Source organism: Miscanthus floridulus, chromosome 16, assembly GCF_019320115.1.
Source record: "Miscanthus floridulus cultivar M001 chromosome 16, ASM1932011v1, whole genome shotgun sequence".
NCBI lineage: Eukaryota > Viridiplantae > Streptophyta > Magnoliopsida > Poales > Poaceae > Miscanthus > Miscanthus floridulus.
In genome coordinates, this window is record NC_089595.1 from 94,528,835 (window position 1) to 94,534,834 (window position 6,000).

At 43.1% G+C, this 6,000-nt stretch overlaps 1 pseudogene; it reads right to left on the bottom strand.

Moving 5' to 3' along the window:
- Nucleotides 1-2,633: 2,633 nt before the first annotated feature.
- Nucleotides 2,634-6,000, bottom strand: LOC136511042 (tetraspanin-8-like; annotated as a pseudogene).

The window sequence follows — 6,000 nt, forward strand, 5'->3', positions numbered from 1 at the left end:
ACCCATGGCTGACTGTTGCCCCAGCACCAGAGATGCAGCCTATTCCCCTCCTAGTAGAAGATGAAATGGAATGGAAACTACATAATCAATTATATCTAGTATAAACTGAGATGTGGTGTAGCAAGTATTACTATGTTGTGTCTTTGTGTATCATATGGTGAACTAGAGCTTGCTTGCGTGGTTTAGTGTGGTGGCAATGCTTCTTGTTGCAACTTATGAGCCTACACAAGTTTATCTTTGTTCTATGGATTATGATGTGTACATTAATGAGTATCTATTAAAATTCTATAGCATTGTTGATGTTTGTGCTTTGCCATCAGTTTTCAGATCTGGCTCTGACATTGGGGGTGCACTTGGTTCATTACTCTCAAAAAGTGTTTCTGCAATTTGAGTACCCAATGTGTATGTGCCTCTCTATTGGTGTGTAATCTAGGACTGACAGAGACTGACTAAATGAAGAGCTTGTTTGGTTGGGTTCGGGTTCAAAAACCTGCTTAGCAAAAACCATGGCATGCTAAAATCATGGAAAGCCAAAATTTTGGAACCCAACCAAGCAGCCCAAAATGTGTAGGAAGTTTTCGACACTGTATAATTGAATTGTGGACATTATTCACCCATGACTTGGTCCAGACATACCAGTTAAACACAAATTTGCTCCTCCTTTTTAGAGGCACGCACACCAAACCAATCACATGGAAATTTCTTATTACACTGAACATTCTGATTAGAGGAGCACGTCTGTAATCCAACACCAGAAGGCTGAGATTCAGGTTTTGCGCTAGATCTAAACACAAAATGTACTTTGAATAACAACCATAGAACTCATAATAATAGAACAGATCAATCTTATTATGTGAAGATCATAGGACTCGTAGCTGAAGAATCTGTATGGAATCAAATGTTCTCATTTAGCAGACTTTGTAAGGCTGTTTAATGCTCCATATATTGACATGGCGGTGGGGTAACCTTCGTCTTTTCGCCTGCACGAAATGAGGCACACGGAGATTAATATTGCTGAATCGAATGTTGGAAAACAGTGCTTACAAAGTACTAGTGGTAGATACAAGGAGTTTTACTACAATGTTTTCATTTTATTATCAGGAGGGCAGCTGGCCCTTCTGTTTCCTGAACCTGAATAACCCAGGCCTAATTTAGCCATGGTTTACAAGAAGCATTCAAGTAGGAAACTCACTATATGCTCCATGGATCTCAACTTCCCGCCATTCTTGAACAAGTGCACAGCAACAACACAGCAGATGTGAAAGAAAGTCATCACAAGCAGCCTCCCTGTTAGAAGCACACCATTTAAACTTCTGGTATTGAAGGCTTCCTCAAGATTGTAACACACGCAGAGTTCTAACACACGCATCTTGTAATGGGTAAGCTTCAGCCTCTAATTCAATAGCCTGAAAAAATAGTGCAATCACTTTATTTTTACTGATGATCCACCAAATCATTATCAGTAATATTGGACATAACTAAAAGTACACAAGTTGATAATGCAGTATAGGGTAAGTTCACTATAAATATGGGTACGTACCATTACTAATTAGGCTATTTGATAATCGACAAGGCTAATAATTACAAAACCGGACATGATAGCAGACTTATAGTGCTTATCAGACATATACAGTAGCCCAGTGAAATGGCAGTCGTATTTGATATGGCAGTCGTATTGATAGCAGTCGACGAGAGCCACTACAGTTGACATGGAGGATTCCATGAAGCACAAGAAGAAGAGGCCGATATTCCGCAAGTTTGGTGATTTGTTCAGGAGGAAAAGCTTCTACAAGCCAAATTTAGCGCCAGTATACACACTCTAAATTTTTTCTCGATATACTGCTTGTAGTTCTGTACTTCTGTTCTGTTCGTCTGAATACACGAGAAATGAAAAGTTGTTGAATCATATATGCATTTTTCTTGTGTTGAAATTTCAACTGTTTCTAGAGCCTAATATTTTCATGCTGAAAATTCAACAGTTTAGTCATACGGCTGACTATAATGATTAAAAGGGGTCGAATCTGAATATCTGAAGGTGATGGAATAAGATTGGAAGAAGGTGCAACTTTGGATACGTTTCGGCATAACCTTTTTGACATTTAAACTTCTAGAACCACAAGTCAACTGTTGCTAAGGTGGCCATTTGTCAGTGTAGATAATTAGGACAGCATATTCTCTATCATGAACTTTAGGCGTTTGCTCTGAGACTTCATTGTAACCACAAGTCTTTCGCCTAGACATCTGCTCTGAACCTTCACATAACACAGCTTGGAAATGAAATGAACTTGCACATCGTTTTTTCAGTTTGCCTAGCACGCAATGCCAAGAAAGGAGCACATAAGCAGGGTAGGCTCTGCCGATACGCATTCTATGTTCAAAGTACTAAGTGGGCTCGACTCGTCACAGGCTAACATCACTTCGAGATGACCAAGCCAATCAAGCTCAGATCAATAAGAAATTGCAGGTTCAGATCAATAAGAAATTGCAAGTTAATGTAGTGATTACTAGACAAAACTGACAGAACTCCTATATTTAGTGAACATTTGGCTCATGAAGTGAAATGCAGAACAAAATTAGCAATTCTATATAAATTCAACAATCCAGAAATACTTAGAACGTGGAGAACTTAAGAACTAGGGAATCGGTGTATGTGCCTGGATCGGGGAGAGGTTGCTATTGACGAACGGGGCGACCGTCTCCTTCTTGGCTGTGAGCTTCTGGCAGACCTCGCCGTCCTGGAGGCAGCTGCGGATCTTGGCCCAGTTCTATGAGTCCTCGACCCTCCTCTGTAGCCAGGTGGAGTAGTCCCCGAGGCGGTACTCCTTGTACCCCCTGCTAGAGACGACCCACCCGGCGCCGCGGTTGGTGACGACGAACGTGAAGACGGTGAAGGCGAAGAGGAGCAGGATCAGGAGGAAGAGCCAGAGGAGGCACGAGGCGCGGCAGAGCGCCCCCGCGAGGCCCGTGAGGGAGTGCACGAGGAGGAGCACCCCCAGCGCGATCACGGGCCGCTCCAGGAACCGCTCGCAGTCGGTGCTTGACGCGCGGTGGCTGAGCCAGGGCCCGCCCCCCAGCGCGACGAACGGGAGCGCGGACGCCACCGGTCCCGGATCTCGCCTCCTCCACCGTCTTTGTGGCGGCCAATTTGACCGACCTCTGGCCGCCGCGGACGCGCCCACCACGCCGCCCGCACCCTCCCGGCAACTAGGACGGCCACCGCCGCCGGGCCCGGATCTTGCCTCCTCCACCGCCTTCGCTGGATCTACGCGGTGCCGCCGTTCGCCGGGACTGGTGAGAAGCTATCGTTTGCTCTTGCCGCCCTCGCCCTAGCCCTGGTAGTCGGCGCCGCCGCAGCCCCGCCTTGCCCTCGCCCTGGTAGCGGGCGCCGCCGCAGCACACACACTCGGTGAGAAGGAAGAACAGACAGACGAGAGAGTGGCTTTGGTTGAATTTGAGAAATAAACGTGTGACAAACTATACTACTTCAATCATTCCTATACTACTCAAACATTATTTTACTATTATAAATTTACTATTCTACCCTTAATTACATAAAACAATTTCAAAATATAATTATCTCATCTTTTTTTAAGGGCCCGTCCCACCAATTTTAGTATGCACTTGGTGCGTATGGTCCCACCATTTAGTATGCACTCCGTGCCTATCTAATTGGTTCCTCTTGGTTCCTCTGTCTTTTTAGCTATCGGGTCGGCCCACGTGAGCCGTCCATTTTTCGACAACCATTGTAAAATTCTCATAAAATATTAATGTTTATAACGTTAAATAAATATTCCATAAATATATATTTCATAATATATCTAATAGTACCTATTTTTTTATAAGAACTTGCTTGTCTAGCTAAACACTAGAAAAACCAGCGCGGCTTTGCCACGCCCAGTTTGGAGTGTGCCAGTTGATGAATGAATCACGTTTTGTTGGGCCAGTGTACCTTAATTTTGTATCGCAACAATGTTACTTTATAAGGACAAATTTACAGGTCATAGTAGTACGAGTTGCATTATACCGATCGAAAATGGTAATTATAAACCAGGAATTTTTTTTGCATGTTGCCTCTTAGTAGAAGTGCAGCATTTATGTCTTGTGAAGATCAAGGGAAATTATTCTCTGATTTTCTTTTGATCAAAAGTCTTTCTATCTTGTGAAGATCCAGGGATCTTCAAGTTTTTGGAAAGTTTTACCCAGCACATTTTTCCCTGAAAAACAAATATTCCAGTCTATAATTTGACTAAACACAAAATGAAGGATATTTCAGACGCATAACGTAGAAGTGCAACCAGTTATAATGTGTGTAAATCATAATAAACACACCAAATGCTTGCGAAAATATGGCATTATGGATGTTGTCATTCGTTTGGTATATCAGGGGTAACACTGTATTGGATGAAGCTCGTAATCTTGGAGCTTAGAGCCAATGGAAAATATGGCAATGAAGGCAGTGTCACAATCATCGTATTGACTCCTATGTTCAACGCTCTGAAATTGCATATATATAAGTAAAAACTAACATATAAGGTGTGCCGGTATCAGCTACTTTTTCACCTCAATATTCGAGTCCAATTGTTACCCTTTTTTATGTATAGGTCGGGTAGCTCTGGAACTTGCCTTTTGTATTAGAAAGGAAGCGGGGCTTCTGCAAAGTAAAGAGGTCATTGAGTTTAATATCTCTGTTACGCACTGTATCAAACTTGTAGGCAGGTAAATTAGATCGTCAAACATAGAAAGGGGATGAAAAGGTTCTGAAGTACAAAATCACCTTGATGCTGGTGGAGCTGTGTGGTAAGCATCAGAAGTCCTTTTCCTCTGATTGATAAATTCTTCTAATGCTTGCAGAGCAGCTATGGCCATCTTTCGGGATTCCTCAATCTCTCCCTCATCAAGAATCAATCCGTGGAAATAGTATGCAACAGCCTAGCTGGCCAAGGGGGAACAACAAAATGACACTATTAAAATGTACACAGATGGAAGGATAATTATGCACAGATGAATGATGATATGGAACAGAAATTGTGATAATGAAAGTAAAATGAAAATTGTGACATGAAATAATCAATTTATGAATCGTTGGAGCAAGATGAGTGATAATAAGACTCAGAAAGACACATGTTTCCAGCATTTGATCATCACGCAAGCTAAGCATAATTTTACTGCTAATGTTACCTTTGGTTTATCATTTGCTAGTCCAAGTTGCATATCAACCCACCGGAGGTAATTAAGATTAGTGGCTCTGACTGAACCCTAAAATTTTTCTTTCAATCAAAACATTTGTGTAATTAAGTAGTATTGCCAAGTAATTATGCAAACCACATGAGTTTTTTTCTTGGTTAAAATACATTCTGAATTCTTTTGCTTAAAGCAATCAACTGTCTATTAAGCTTACGGGCACGTTTTGTACTTGCTACTATTGAATGTACAGCATAAAGTGGAATGGATTAATTTAGGTGGATTATAGATGTTATGTTCGGCAAAGTCTATACACGCCGTAGTGGCTAGGATGGCTAGGCTCAACCGTGTGCCAAGCTGTTATTCAGAGTTTGTGTTAGTTTGGATTGAGAGTCATTAGAGTTGGGTTAGTTGAGATTAGATTACAGAGTCCTAAAAGATAGGGGTGGTTGGTTAAGTTGAGTCCTATATGTATCAAACTCTATGGATCAATAAGGATAGCCTGAGATTGAGTTTATCTCACCTTGGGCCCTCGGGCGTTACTGTTCACGATCTCCCGTTGTCGTCCAGCTTCAGGCCAGGCGCCGAGCACGGCGCCGCCAGTTCGTCGTCGGGGGTTCAAGCCCCGGCCTCTCGCATCCCACTCCTACTTCCTCCGATCCCTAAGCCCCAACAACCTGGTATCAGCCATGTCTGCTCCTGCGGCTTCCGCTTCCATACCGCCCCCACCTCCGCTGCCACCCCGTCAGTCACCGCGCCCGTTAGCTCCGCCGCCGTCATCACCACGACAGCGCCCATTGTCTCGGCGACGGTGCCCAT